This window comes from Microcebus murinus, unplaced genomic scaffold (genome assembly GCF_040939455.1).
Source record: "Microcebus murinus isolate Inina unplaced genomic scaffold, M.murinus_Inina_mat1.0 scaf002_hap2_Mmur4.0, whole genome shotgun sequence".
Classification (NCBI taxonomy): Eukaryota; Metazoa; Chordata; class Mammalia; order Primates; family Cheirogaleidae; genus Microcebus; species Microcebus murinus.
Window position 1 is genome coordinate 766,032 of NW_027438948.1, and position 15,072 is coordinate 781,103.

General features: G+C 50.6%; 2 non-coding genes across 2 annotated transcripts; both read right to left on the reverse strand.

Moving 5' to 3' along the window:
* Positions 1–6,837: 6,837 nt before the first annotated feature.
* LOC142866290 (5S ribosomal RNA) lies at positions 6,838–6,956 on the reverse strand. The gene has a single exon (XR_012916328.1). It is a non-coding gene; the product is annotated as a 5S ribosomal RNA (ribosomal RNA).
* Positions 6,957–10,476: 3,520 nt separating this feature from the next.
* LOC142866332 (5S ribosomal RNA) lies at positions 10,477–10,595 on the reverse strand. The gene has a single exon (XR_012916339.1). It is a non-coding gene; the product is annotated as a 5S ribosomal RNA (ribosomal RNA).
* Between the last annotated feature and the right edge of the window lie 4,477 nt (positions 10,596–15,072).

A 15,072-nucleotide genomic window follows, 5' to 3' on the forward strand; every position in this document is an offset into this window, starting at 1 on the left:
TTTTAGACTTAGCCAGAAAGAATCATTTTCTGAGATGAATCAAAGTAAAATAATAACTTAAAAGATGATAAAACTTGACCAGCCATGGTTACAGAGAGTCCAAATTGGTTATTTTGTGACATATAGCAATTTACCTAATAACCATAATTATTACTGATAACACATACCAAGACATGTCAATATTTTACAATACTAGTATATTAATAATATACTTATAAGTACAGCCCAAAGAAAGTTAAACACCATTTTATATTTGATAATGTTCCCTGGATAGTTTTGACACATTAAAATAAATCTAAAGTCTGTCTTAGACTTTTGGTGATCCTAATGTGTAAAAAGCTAGTTTAAGGTCAAAAGGCTGGATTCAGAATTTAAGTTTTGGAAAGGTTGTCAAATATCAAAGGCTTAAAGCATTTGTGCATATATAATCACAAACCACTATAAAATAATTTAACAAAGAGATAGATATCAAATAAATCTAAAGGTGATAAAGTTATATGGATACAAATCTTAACCCTTTTTTAGTTTTTCTAGTTAGTCAAAACCTAATAAAGAGAGCACAGAGATTATCTGACAAAGTATAAAATGTTTTACCAAAGCATAAAATGCCAATTACCAAAATTAAACAAAAACCTTTTGTACTACACTACCTTTTATATTAAGAGGAAAAAAAACATGTTATAAAATCAAAATGAGTACACATCATGTTATTTCATTAAGAGTAAATTAATATTGACAGAAATCTTTGTTTTAGCCAAAATTTTTTAATAAATTTTTTATAAACTTCATCCTCACCTGCACGTACCACAAACCATTTACAAAACATACCTTAAAACTTTCGATTTTGTCCTAACATTCCCTTTTTCTAAATAACCATTCATTTTAGGACAAAAATTTCATGCAAGATCCTTTCTTTACATTATTCTTTCTGTTTAACCTTTCTTACCAAAATATATTTCTATATTCATTGTCCCTTTACATCTTTTTCTTACACAAGTGGAATTTTGTATTTTCTTTCTAAATTTATTTTGATTCAGCCCTTATTAGACAAAGTTACACATTTTAATAAGAACATTCTGTTTTATATTCTTTGGTACACCTTATATGTAGAATTACATACAATGACTAGAATTTTTATTTTTAGTAACTTTAAATTTTAGTGAAAACTTTAAAAAGTAGGAAGTCATGAATTGTTTATCCTAAGACACTTGTCATGAAACAAGATTGTAGGTTACTGTAAAATTATAGCCAAATTAATAATTCAAATATATATATATTTTTTTAAGTGCCAAAATCCTATTTTTTTAGAGAAAGGAGACTCAGTGTCTCAAACAAGTATAAGACCTAAATAGACAGACTGCAGTACAAGTTAATAAGGAAGCTGAATCTGTGTCTTTTTTGCAGTTTATTAAAAGATGAATAAAAAATCTTGTTATTCCTATTAATATCATATGACAATCTAGTTTAAAAGAGAAAGCCAAATTTCATTGTGTTAGTGTACTAATCATCAAAGTTAATTTTAATAAAATCTTATAAACAAATCAATCTAATTTTAACCTATAAGACTATAAGACTTTTATAAACCTTTTATAACCTTTAACTTTTATATCTACTTAATTTTTAATGATCATTTACATATTGGATAAGTAGTTTCAAAAAACCAATTAAACAAAATAATGGACTTAAACAGAACTCTAGAACAATTGGGCCTGACTTACATTTTATAGGACATTCTACCTCAAAACCACTGAATACACATTCTTCTCATTAACTCATAGGTCATTCTCTAAGATTGACCATATCCTAGGACAAAGCATATCTCAAACAATTTTTTTTTTTTTAAAATAGAAATTATACCGTGTCTTTTTTCAGATCACAATGGAGTAAATGTAGAGATCGACCCTAACAGGAACTCTCATTTTTACACAAAATCATGGAAACTAAACAACCTTCTACTAAATGATCACTTCATAAATGAGGAAATCAAGATGGAAATCAAAAGATTTTTTTTTTTTTTTAACACAAGTTATCAAACACAAGTTGTCAAAACCTGTGGGACACAGCTAAAGCAGTCCTGAGAGGAAAGTTTGTTTCCATAAATGCCTATAAACAAAATTATCTTTTAACAAACTAATACTTATGCTGTATAACATTTTATTAAAAGAATTTTTGTACAGAGTTGTTCTTCTTTTATCTAGAAGTTTTAATTACACGTACTAATCATAATGTCAACTCTTAGAAAAACTTAGGAAGTTAAATTAACTTTGAACTATTAGTCACCAATTGTATTAGTATTCCTAAATATAAGGCTATGAAGGTATAAACTTAAACTTATATTTAAGAACTGATGTTCTAGTACTTTACCTTATAAATGACCCATTTCTAAGGGACATATAATGACATTTTATGATTATTTTTTAACTTAACATGACTTTAAGATTTATTTGTATTTATTGCATTTGTATTTACGTAATTCATCTATATTAGCAGCTTACTTAGATCCTAGCTATTAAAAGTTTAAGTTACTTTATTAACCATTTTTATACCCTGTAAATTAGATATATATAACAGAACACGGATTAAAATACAAACTCAAATCTTATCAGAAACAATAAGCATTTAAATAAGACTTGTTATTTTAAACAAAATATAACATCACTTCTAAATTTTGTAAACATAGTAGTCATTTTAGAATATCTTGTTTAAAGGTATTTGCTAATTAGATCCTTCCAAAACATCACATCCCCAAACAAAATCTATTGGCATCATAGGGGAATGTCTCTGGCACCCAAAGTTTGGGAGCAAAGGCCACTGTTCTCCTAAAGGCTTGCTGAAAATCTACTGACATTAAAAGTAATAGGATTAATAAGAGAAGGACTTAAAACTTATACATGGACGTTTTTAGAATGAACACAAAGATGCAGGGGAAATTGTCCATTTTTTATGTTTAAAGTATGGACAGCTGTGTAGAAAGATGATTGGACAAAAAGGATATGAGCTAATTCTAACAGGCTTAGTGGCAGAACCAGCAAGGCATTTTATATTTAGATTTTGCTTGGCCTCTTGAGTGTGCATTTTTCCCTTTTGGGTGTAGGACAAAGCCCTTTCTGGCATGGGGTTTTACAGTAAAACAAAGTAAAAACAAAGTAGGTCAGATAATTGCTTTATGGGCATTTTACATGAATAATTTTAGGTTTTATGGCTAGCTTTAGGGAAGAATTGGCACAAGAGGTGAGCAAGGTCAGAAAATTTTGCTTTTGAAGCCTTTATTTTAAGCTAGTTTTTTTTTTTTTTTTTTAAATCCCATCAACATAAGATCTCCTGGCTGTAGACTGAGGAAAAAAACTTTCAGCACCATTTGTTAGCACCTCAAACAATGATACAAAGTGGTAACATGCTTTTTACATGAGGTTCAAGATTAAGCTGTTAAAAAAAACAAACTATCTAAATGATCTCAAAACAATGTTTAGTGCATAAACTTTAGCACATTTATAGAGTAAGATTACTTTGAGAGTCTCATGGATTTTAACCATCAGTCACTTTTTATCTTAAATTGCTATATAAAAATTAATAATTTAGAATTTTTTTTTAGGCAAAAACTCTATTACAGTAACACAATGTAATCATAACCAGCTAGATTGTAAAGAGTAGGACAAAAATGGACAAGACCAAGGTAAAACTAAAGCTTTCAATTTAAGTTCTTTACAACTTTCAGGACAACTTTGAATTCCTAACAGTACTGTTAAATGAGTTGAACACACCTTGTGCACCTCTCTACAGGCATTGAATGAGTGGAGGTAAACTATTTCTGCAGTTAGGATTAAAAGACCAAAACCAAAATGTTTTTTTTTTTTATACACCTTTAACAATTAAATTTGGATTTTTTTTTCCTATACTTGGTGTTTTATTTATTCTAATTTGTTGACTCAGGTACATTTGCATTTTTACCTTAAAGTTAAACACATAAGTATTTTTGTTGGTAACCCAGATTCAGTTAATATCATTTGACCAAATATTAAATTTACTTAACAAAAATCACCCATTACATTTTTATCAAACCTTTACACCTCAAGAACTTAAAAATGTCCAGTAAAAGCCAGGCAAAAACAAATGTATGCTGACAGTTTGAAAGCATTTTTACTATTACTTTACTAATAACACCTTATTTATTAATAATAACACAGCTTATTTACCAACAGTTACTAAATTCACATGAAGCATTTGGGTTTAATTTATGAGCGCTTCCTTAATTTTAAAACAGTCTGAAACCTATAAGCACAAACATGTGATACATGGACAGACATAAAACATACCCAAACATATACACTCTCTCAGACGCATACATACACACAAAGTTTCTGATAAATTTTACCTTAGAATGTTAGCCATGAAATGGTAACACAAACTCACCAGTCTGTAACAGAAAGCTGGATCTAAATTTCTTCTGATGAGACTGGAACTTGTACATCTGGCAAACTTTAGTTGACCTGATAGGTAACTTAATTAGACCTGTGGATCAAAGTTTTGGGTAAAGCAGTTTCTATGGCAGTTTGATTTTTTTCTTCAGTGCAAAATGAGTATTCTGTGTTAGCATTTTAGCTAGAACTGGCTGCAAGGTCTCCAGGCAGCCTTTCAATTGTAAATACCACAAACAATGAGTTATCTTAACATCACTAGAAAAAGTTAGCAGATTTTAGAGTAGCCAGAAAGGAAGAGAGATAGCTTGAGACATTTTAATAGTGGGGGGTCGACCATTTCAGCTCTGAATTTTTCTTGATGTAATTTTGCCCTTTCTTAAAACCTTGTGCACAAGAATTAGCTATAACCAGCTGGAGCCCTAGAAAACCTGGCATGCCTTTGAATCTTTTTGTTTACAAAAATACTTGCAAGTAGAGGTACCACAAACCAACTGGGGTGCCCCCAAAAGAGTCATTTTCCTTGCCCTTCCTCTTCTTTTTTTTTTCTTCAAGGAACCGAACTGCGGTCTAGGGTTTGGTGTCCTGGATCACAGTGTGCTGCTTGTGGGTGGGGCTCCTCAATGTTTCACCATTGAGTCGGTCCCACCCTCTTACGTGTCTCAGTTTCTCTCTCGGGGGTCTAGTACCTCCGAGAGGGCTCAAAACGCTGAGTGATCAGCTCTTATGTGCGTTTCCTGAACGAGCCTTTTTTTAATTAATTTGTTGGGGGGTTCCCTGTGGGGCTACTCACGCCTTGGGGAATCGCCCCAGGCAACTCCCATTCAGGGCCCTGGTCACCCAGAGCTGCCTTAGGTCTGGGAGGAGAAAGCTGCCCCTTTTCTTCGGAGCTGAGAAACTCAGTCTCTCATCTATCTACAAATAGGACAGTTGGGTTCCTTGCCAAATGCGCAGACAAGCCAATTGAAACTAGTTTTGAGAGAAAAAAAAAGGCAACGGAGAAAGCCCTTTAGAGTGCACCTCCAAACCTAAATTAGGATCCCAAACAACAATTCCTAGGAAAAGAACCAGCTCAGAATAAACCAAGACCATCAACCAAAAGCGGGAGGTCCGGATCTCAGGAGGACTTACCAGTCCCGCTGAAGGAGAAGCTCGGAGTCGGAGGCCTAAAAGGGCCGTGCCGGTACCTGGCGCCGAGTCCGCGCTGCTCCTTAGGCGGTCCTGAGTCTTCTCTGAGATCCTGCCGGCTACGCCAAAATTGTCGACGGAAAAAAGCCAAACTCTGTAAAATAATTTTAAAGAGATTTATTCTGAGCCAAATTTGAGGACCATGACCCGGAGCCACTGCCAAGAGGCCTTGGGCAAGTGGACTCGCTGTGGCTGGGCTACAGTTCAGTTTTATACATTTTCAGAGAGGCAGGGGTTACAGGCAAAGTCACAAATCAATACATGAGAGGCATACATTGGTTTGGCCCAAAAAAGGTGGGACATCTCGAAGCGGGGGCTTACAGGTTATAGGTGGGTTTAAAGATTCTTTGGCTGGCAATTGGCTGAGAGAGTTAGTCTTTATCTAGAAGACCAGAAAAGATATGCTTACTTTAAGATAAGGGTATGAGCACTCTGGGAGGTCCAGACAGGAGGACACTTTAAATTTACAATAGGCGCCTGCTAGGATGTTTTAAGATGGTTTAAATTTAAGAATAGGCATCTGCTAGGATGCTTGAGTTAAGACAGGGGCTTCTTATTTTTTAGGTGATGTTAATGCCATACCAGAATCAGGTCAGGAAGTAAACCACTGCTTCGTTTGGTTAACAAAAGCCGCTTAGTGGGAATTTACTGTTTGTCAGCCTAACCCTGCTGGCCTCCTTACCATTTGCCAGCCTAACCCAGCTAGCCTCCTTAGGAAGGAGTTTTTAGCAAAAAATTAGAGTTCAGTCCTCAGAGATAAGAGACACTTTTAAAAAATAATGAATCCGAATAGAAAAGTAAAAGGAGGCCTGTGGAGCAGGTCTGGGTGTGACTCCGGATCCCCCAACATCAGGTGCCACCACCAAAGATTCCTAGGTGTAGCCCATAGAACCCCAAAAGCAACGGGACGAGTTCTGGTCACATACTCCCTCAAAATGACATCCTGGCCTTCTTCTGGAACTCCCTCCCCTCTCAGACTCTCAAGGTTTCCTCCAGCGTGTCGGTTCCCACAGAGCAGACCTTTGGTCTGAGACCTGACAGTCCAGAAGCCACGCATGCTGCCGCGTGACGGCGGTGTCGCGGCTTGGGACAAGAGGAGGCCCCACGGTGCGGGCTGGGGCGCCAGGCACCGCGGCGGGCGCTGAGGGTGGGGGTGACCCCCACCCCGGGCCGCCGCCTCGCTCCCAGAGAGGGGACAGAACAAGAGGCAAAACAAAAAAAAAAAAAAAGAAGACGCCTACGGCACCCGGTATTCCCAGGCGGTCTCCCATCCAAGTACTAACCAGGCCCGACCCTGCTTAGCTTCCGAGATCAGACGAGATCGGGCGCGTTCAGGGTGGTGTGGCCCTAGACGGCGGAGGGCGCCCCTGCCCCGCTCAAGAAGCCGAGCCTCTCTGCGCTTCCCCGCCGCCTCCTCCCGCCCCAGGCCCCGCGCCGGCGCTGACCCGCACCGGGCGGGCCTGTTGAGTTCACCGGCCGGGTCCGGCGGGCTCCGAGGGACGGGGGTGACAGGCGGGGCGGGGCGGGGCGGGCAGGGAGCGGCGGGCCGGGGTGGGGGGCTGTCTCTCTATACACACACACACACACACACACACTCACACTCACACTCACTCACTCACACTCACACAAGATGCGCCTCCACGGCTGGACTCACCAAGGTGGAGACATTCCAGCCCCCTTCCTCTCCTCGCCTGGCCTCCTTCACCTACCCGCCCCCCACCCCCAGCTCGTGGCCGCTGCCGCCGCCGCCGCCGCCGCCCTGATTGCGCATGCGCGGGTCGCCCGCCCTTTGACCCCAGGCAGGGGCCGCCCTCCCCGACAACCCCTTTCAGCTGCGCCCCCCACCCTGTGGGTGGGCTGCCGCCTATTCCCTCGGGCCCGGGCTGGGGCACAGCGCATGGGGGAGGGGAGCGAGTGTATGGGGCGTCTCTCTCTCTCTCTAGGGATGTGTCCCATGGGTGTGGTGGCGTGGTTTGTGGGGCGCAGAAGAAATCAGTCCCCTCCATCTCCTAACTCTGGAAAACGCCCAAGCCCTTGGAGAACTGCCGGCAACGCGACCGTGGGGGCCGGGACCCTCCTCTGTGTCCTCCTGTGGCCCAGTCCAAGGGGCCTGGGCCTGGCCGGGGCTGCATTGGACCCCGACCACCCTGGCGTGTGGACTCGCTAAAAATCGGCGATTAGATATTGGATTCCAGCTTCATTGAGGTCATTTCACTAATGAGTGCACCGGAAAGAGTTTCCTAATCCATCTGTGAGGGTGGCAACTGAAAGAGAATTTTAAAGCTGACAGAATAGGCGAGGAAAGGCATAGGAGATTTCCACACCCAGTAAGGAAGCCTTTCCCGAAATGGAAGAAAGAAACGAGCAAACAGAGACACCGGTAGCCCGCCAGGATCAGAGTCTGCCCCCGAGAGAAAGTACCCTGACCAGGTTCACCCGTGGGTGGGTGGCGAGCTAGCGGCATTCAGAAGAGCGAGGCCCGCAGTCTGTGCAGAAGACACCTGCACTCGGGTGTGTGTGGCGGCACGATTCACAAGCAGCTCCAGATGTTAAGCCAAGGAGAAGCCAGGGAGTTCCCAACGCCCCAGGTGTCCTCAGCCCACGACTGGCTGCTGGGGGAATGCGAAGCCCGGCTCCTTGTCTCAGAGCGGGACAACCAGGAGATGTGACGTACACCCCGGGGTTCCCAGAGGATCAGGCTGAAGCTGGGACTTGGCCTGAAAGTGTCCCCTCGCATGGCCACCCCCTTCCCCTTCCTGCTCCTCTACTCCTGGTGCCCCTCCATCCAGGGGCCAGACCTTAAAGAGTCACCCGCAAGAGAATCCTGGTCCCAAAGGAGCCTTCTGGGGGACCCGTGCTGAGAGAGGTTGTGGGCATGGCCCGCTGGGGCTCTGCCTGACCCAGGGCTGAGAGATGCAACCTCCCAGCTCTGGGTCCCTGCAGGGGAAGCGTTGGCAAGCACAGGGCCAGTCCTCCAAAGGCCCAGGTGCAGGGAGCCCAGGCCAAGCAGCCTGTGGAAGAAGCCACCCCGGGAACACGACTGCAGGCCACGGCCCTTCCCACCTCCTCCTCCTCCTCCTCCTGCTCCTCAACCCCCCCCCACCCCCACCTCCCCCCCCCGACATGGCGCAGGGCTCAGAGACACCTCAGACACTTGCTACCCAAAGTGCAAAGGGCATCAGTTGCTCCTCCAAACCCCCCCCCCTGCCCAGCAGACCGCGTTGTCCAGCCAGCCCCCGGGCCTCCCTGGGCTGCCCAGCACAGAAGTGCAGACAACCACCGGACCCACAATCTCAGTTTTCGGATGTTTTTGCCACTCTAAGGACCCGCAGGCCAGCTGGGCCTTCTGGCAGGACAGAGAGCCCCGGAATCCGACATGGAGAGCTGGGTGTACGTCCCCACGAGGAGGCGGTCCCCACCTCCGCGGCGCTCCCCTTGCGGGGGGGAAAAGCAGCCACGGGGCCTCATAGAAGACACCAGGCTGGGCGCCCGCCCCAAAGTGGGGGCACGTCCCCCGCAGGCCACTTAGCGACGGCCGCCGGCCGGCGGACGGTTGGGTGGCACGAGACGCTGCGGCCGCCCTGCTACCGGGTTCCTGGGAGGGCGTCCTGGAACCAGCGTCCACACCAAGCCCTTGGAAGGCCCAGGCGACGGAGGAGCCCCGTCAGGCAGGGGCCGAGGACGGTGACGGCCCGGGCGGGGAGGAGCGTGTCAGGCAGGGGCAGAGGACGGTGACAGGAGACAGCCGGGCAGGAAGGAGTCAGTCAGGCAGGGGCCGAGGAGGAGACGGGCTGGGTAAGGGTTAGGGTTAGACTCAGGGCACAAGTCACAATCGCAAAGACCTGGAAGCGACCCGAGTGCCCATCGACCCACGAGTGCGTAAATGAAATGTGGCGCGTGGACACCACGGAGTGCTATTCAGCTAGGAGGAGCAGCGGTGAGAGGGCACCTCTCGTGGTTCTCCTGGCCAGAGCTGGAACCCGTTCCAGTAAGCCAGGTAGCCCAAGAATGGACACACGAGCACCACGTGCTCGTGCTCACCAGCAAATGGGTACGAACCGATGGACACCTAAGTGGACACAGAGGAATCACCTTCATCGGGTGGGTGTCGGGCGGGTGGGGGGAGGGGATGGGCATACACCTCCATTAGGAATGGGGTGAGTGCGCACCGACTGGGGGATGGGCGCACTTGAGGCTCTGACCCGAGGGGGGAGGCTGGGAGAGGGCAACGTACCTGACCTTAACATTGGTACCCCCACAATACGCTGGAACAACATCAGAGGTAAATGAATAAGAACACAGGGGGGAGGGGGGCGCGGGCAACACATGTCACCTTCATACTTGGACTCCCATCATCTGCTTGAAAAGAGAGAGAAAAGAAAATGCAATCATAGAGATAAGAGACACTTTTAAAAAATAATGAATCCGAAGAGAAAAGTAAAAGGAGGCCTGTGGAGCAGGTCTGGGTGTGACTCCGGATCCCCCAACATCAGGTGCCACCACCAAAGATTCCTACGTGTAGCCCATAGAACCCCAAAAGCAACGGGACGAGTTCTGGTCACATACTCCCTCAAAATGACATCCTGGCCTTCTTCTGGAACTCCCTCCCCTCTCAGACTCTCAAGGTTTCCTCCAGCGTGTCGGTTCCCACAGAGCAGACCTTTGGTCTGAGACCTGACAGTCCAGAAGCCACGCATGCTGCCGCGTGACGGCGGTGTCGCGGCTTGGGACAAGAGGAGGCCCCACGGTGCGGGCTGGGGCGCCAGGCACCGCGGCGGGCGCTGAGGGTGGGGGTGACCCCCACCCCGGGCCGCCGCCTCGCTCCCAGAGAGGGGACAGAACAAGAGGCAAAACAAAAAAAAAAAAAAGAAGAAGCCTACGGCACCCGGTATTCCCAGGCGGTCTCCCATCCAAGTACTAACCAGGCCCGACCCTGCTTAGCTTCCGAGATCAGACGAGATCGGGCGCGGTCAGGGTGGTGTGGCCCTAGACGGCGGAGGGCGCCCCTGCCCCGCTCAAGAAGCCGAGCCTCTCTGCGCTTCCCCGCCGCCTCCTCCCGCCCCAGGCCCCGCGCCGGCGCTGACCCGCACCGGGCAGGCATGTTGAGTTCACCGGCCGGGTCCGGCGGGCTCCGAGGGACGGGGGTGACAGGCGGGGCAGGGCGGGGCGGGCAGGGAGCGGCGGGCCGGGGTGGGGGGCTGTCTCTCTATACACACACACACACACACACACACACACACACACACACTCACACTCACTCACTCACACTCACACAAGATGCGCCTCCACGGCTGGACTCGCCAAGGTGGAGACCTTCCAGCCCCCTTCCTCTCCTTGCCTGGCCTCCTTCACCTACCCGCCCCCCACCCCCAGCTCGTGGCCGCTGCCGCCGCCGCAGCTGCCTGATTGCGCATGCGCGGGTCGCCCGCCCTTTGACCCCAGGCAGGGGCCGCCCTCCCCGACAACCCCTTTCAGCTGCGCCCCCCACCCTGTGGGTGGGCTGCCGCCTATTCCCTCGGGCCCGGGCTGGGGCACAGCGCATGGGGGAGGGGAGCGAGTGTATGGGGCGTCTCTCTCTCTCTCTAGGGATGTGTCCCATGGGTGGGGTGGCGTGGTTTGTGGGGCGCAGAAGAAATCAGTCCCCTCCATCTCCTACCTCTGGAAAACGCCCAAGCCCTTGGAGAACTGCCGGCAACGCGACCGTGGGGGCCGGGACCCTCCTCTGTGTCCTCCTGTGGCCCAGTCCAAGGGGCCTGGGCCTGGCCGGGGCTGCATTGGACCCCGACCACCCTGGCGTGTGGACTCGCTAAAAATCGGCGATTAGATATTGGATTCCAGCTTCATTGAGGTCATTTCACTAATGAGTGCACCGGAAAGAGTTTCCTAATCCATCTGTGAGGGTGGCAACTAAAAGAGAATTTTAAAGCTGACAGAATAGGCGAGGAAAGGCATAGGAGATTTCCACACCCAGTAAGGAAGCCTTTCCCGAAATGGAAGAAAGAAACGAGCAAACAGAGACACCGGTAGCCCGCCAGGATCAGAGTCTGCCCCCGAGAGAAAGTACCCTGACCAGGTTCACCCGTGGGTGGGTGGCGAGCTAGCGGCATTCAGAAGAGCGAGGCCCGCAGTCTGTGCAGAAGACACCTGCACTCGGGTGTGTGTGGCGGCACGATTCACAAGCAGCTCCAGATGTTAAGCCAAGGAGAAGCCAGGGAGTTCCCAACGCCCCAGGTGTCCTCAGCCCACGACTGGCCTCTGTGGGAATGGGAAGCCCGGCTCCTTGTCTCAGAGCGGGACAACCAGGAGGTGTGACGTACACCCCGGGGTTCCCCGGAGGATCAGGCTGAAGCTGAGACTTGGCCTCAAAGTGTCCCCTCGCATGGCCACCCCCTTCCCCTTCCTGCTCCTCTACTCCTGGTGCCCCTCCATCCAGGGGCCAGACCTTAAAGAGTCACCCGCAAGAGAATCCTGGTCCCAAAGGAGCCTTCTGGGGGACCCGTGCTGAGAGAGGTTGTGGGCATGGCCCGCTGGGGCTCTGCCTGACCCAGGGCTGAGAGATGCAACCTCCCAGCTCTGGGTCCCTGCAGGGGAAGCGTTGGCAAGCACAGGGCCAGTCCTCCAAAGGCCCAGGTGCAGGGAGCCCAGGCCAAGCAGCCTGTGACAGAAGCCACCCTGGGAACACGACTGCAGGCCACGGCCCTTCCCACCTCCTCCTCCTCCTCCTCCTGCTCCTCCACCCCCCCGGCCTCCCACCCCCCCCCAGACATGGCGCAGGGCTCAGAGACACCTCAGACACTTGCTACCCAAAGTGCAAAGGGCATCAGTTGCGCCTCCAAACCCCCCCCCTGCCCAGCAGACTGCGTTGTCCAGCCAGCCCCCGGGCCTCCCTGGGGTGCCCAGCACAAAAGTGCAGACACCCACCGGACCCTCAATCTCAGTTTTCGGATGTTTTTGCCACTCTAAGGACCCGCAGGCCAGCTGGGCCTTCTGGCAGGACAGAGAGCCCCAGAATCCGACGTGGAGAGCTGGGTGTACGTCCCCACGAGGAGGCGGTCCCCACCTCCGAGGCTCTCCCCTTGCGGGGAGCGGCAGCTGACAGCCGTAGGGCCTCTGGGAAGACACCAGGCTGAGTCCCCGAGGCACAGTGGGGGCACGTCCCCCGCACGCGACTTAGGGACGGCTGCTGGAGACTGCTGCGGCCACCCTGCTGCCGGGTTTCTGGAGGGCTTCCTGGAAGCAGCGTCCACACCAAGCCCTTGGAAGGCCCAGGAGACGGAGGAGCCGGTCAGGCAGGGGCCGAGGACGGTGACAGGCCAGGCGGCAAGGAATATGTCAGACAGGGGCAGAGGACGGTGACAGGCCGGGCGGGAATGTGTCGCTCAGGCAGGGGCCGAGGAGGGTGACGGGCCTGGTGGGGAGGAGCGAGTCAGGCAGGGGCAGAGGATGGTGACAGGCCGGGTGGGAAGGAGCAGGTCAGGCGGGGGCCCAGGACAGTGACGGGCCTCGCCGGGGAGGAGCGCGTCAGGCAGGGGCAGAGGAGACGGGCTAGGTAAGGGTTAGGGTTACAGTTAGGGCACAATTCACAATCGCAAAGATGTGGAAGCGACCCGAGTGCCCATCCATCCCGGAGTGTATTAATAAAATGTGGGGCGTGGACACCACAGAGTGCTATTCGGCTGTGAGGGGCAGCGGTGAGAGGGCACCTCTCGTGGTTCTCCTGGCCAGAGCTGGAACCCGTTCCAGTAAGCCAAGTATCCCAAGAATGGACACATGAGCACCACGTGAGCGCGCTCACCAGCAAATTGGTACGAACGGATGGACACCTAAGTGGACAGAGAGGAATCACCTTCATCGGGTGGGTGTCGGGCGGGTGGAGGGAGGGGATGGGCAGACACCTCCATTAGGAATGGAGTGGGTGCGCACCGACTGGGGGTTGGGCACACTTGAAGCTCTGACCCGAGGGGGGAGGTTGGGAGAGGGCAATGTTACCGACCTTAACATTGGTACCCCCACAATACGCTGGAACAACATCCGAGGTAAATGAATAAGAACACAGGGGAGAGGGGGGCACGGGCAACACATGTCACCTGAATACTTGTATTCAGGGCGCAGTGTGGATCTGGCTGTGTCCACTCACCCATGGGTGACGGGCAGGCAGGGCGCAGTGTGGAACTGGCTGTGACCACACACCCATGGGAGACGGGCAGGCCGTGTGCTGTGTTGATCTGGGTGTGTCCACACACCCATGGGAGACTGGCAGGCCATGCGCTGTGTTGATCTGGGTGTGTCCACACACCCACGGGAGACGGGCAGGCAGGGCGCAGTGTGGAACTGGCTGTGTCCAGTCACCCACGGGAGTCGGGCAGGCAGGGCGCTGTGTGGAACTTGCTGTGTCCACACACTCACCAGAGACAAGCAGGCAGGGCGCATGTGGATCTGGCTGTGTCCACTAACCCACGGGAGATGGGCAGGCAGGGCACTGTGTGGATCTTGCCGTGTCCACACAGCCACAGGAGATGAGCAGGCAGGGCTCTGTGTGGGTCTGGCTGTGTCCAATAACCTATGGGGGACGGGCAGGCAGGGCGCTGTGTGGATCTTGCTGTGTTCACACAGCCACGGGAGTTGGGCAGGCAGGGCGCTGTGTGGGTCTGCCTGTGTCCAATTACCCATGGGGGACAGGCAGGCAGGGCGCTGTGTAGATCTGGCTCTGTCCACACACCCATGGGAGACGGTCAGGCAGGGCAGTGTTGGATCTGGCTGTGTCCACACACCCACGGGAGACGGGCAGGCAGGGCGCTGTGTAGATCTGCCCGTATCCACACACCCACGGGAGATGGGCAGGCAGGGTGCAGTGTGGATGTGGCCGTGTCCACACATCCACGGGAGATAGGCAGGCAGGGCGCAGTGTGGATGTGGCTGTGTCCACTCACCCACGGGAGACCGGCAGGTAGGGCGCAGTGTGAAACAGGCTGTGTGCACACACCAAAGGGAGATGGGCAGGCAGGGCGCAGTGTGGAACTGGCTGTGTCCACACACCCATGGGAGACGGGCAGGCCGTGCGCTGTGTTGATCTGGGTGTGTCCACACACCCACGGGAGTCGCGCAGGAAGGGCGCTGTGTGGAACTTGCTGTGTCCACACACTCACCAGAGACAAGCAGGCAGGGCGCAGTGTGGATCTGCCTGAGTCCACTCACACACGGGAGACGAGCAGGCAGGCGCTGTGTGGATCTGGCTTTTCCACACACCCAAGGGATACGGTCAGGCAGGGCACTGTGTGGATCTGGCTGTGTCCATTCACTCACGGTAGATGGGCAGACAGGGTGCTCTGTGGATCTGGCATGTCCACTCACCCACGTGAGACGGGAAGGCAGGGCGCAGTGTGGAACTGGCTGTGTCCACTCACCCACGGGAGACGGGCAAGCAGGGCTCTGTGTGGAACTGGCTGTCTACACAGCCCATGGGAGACGG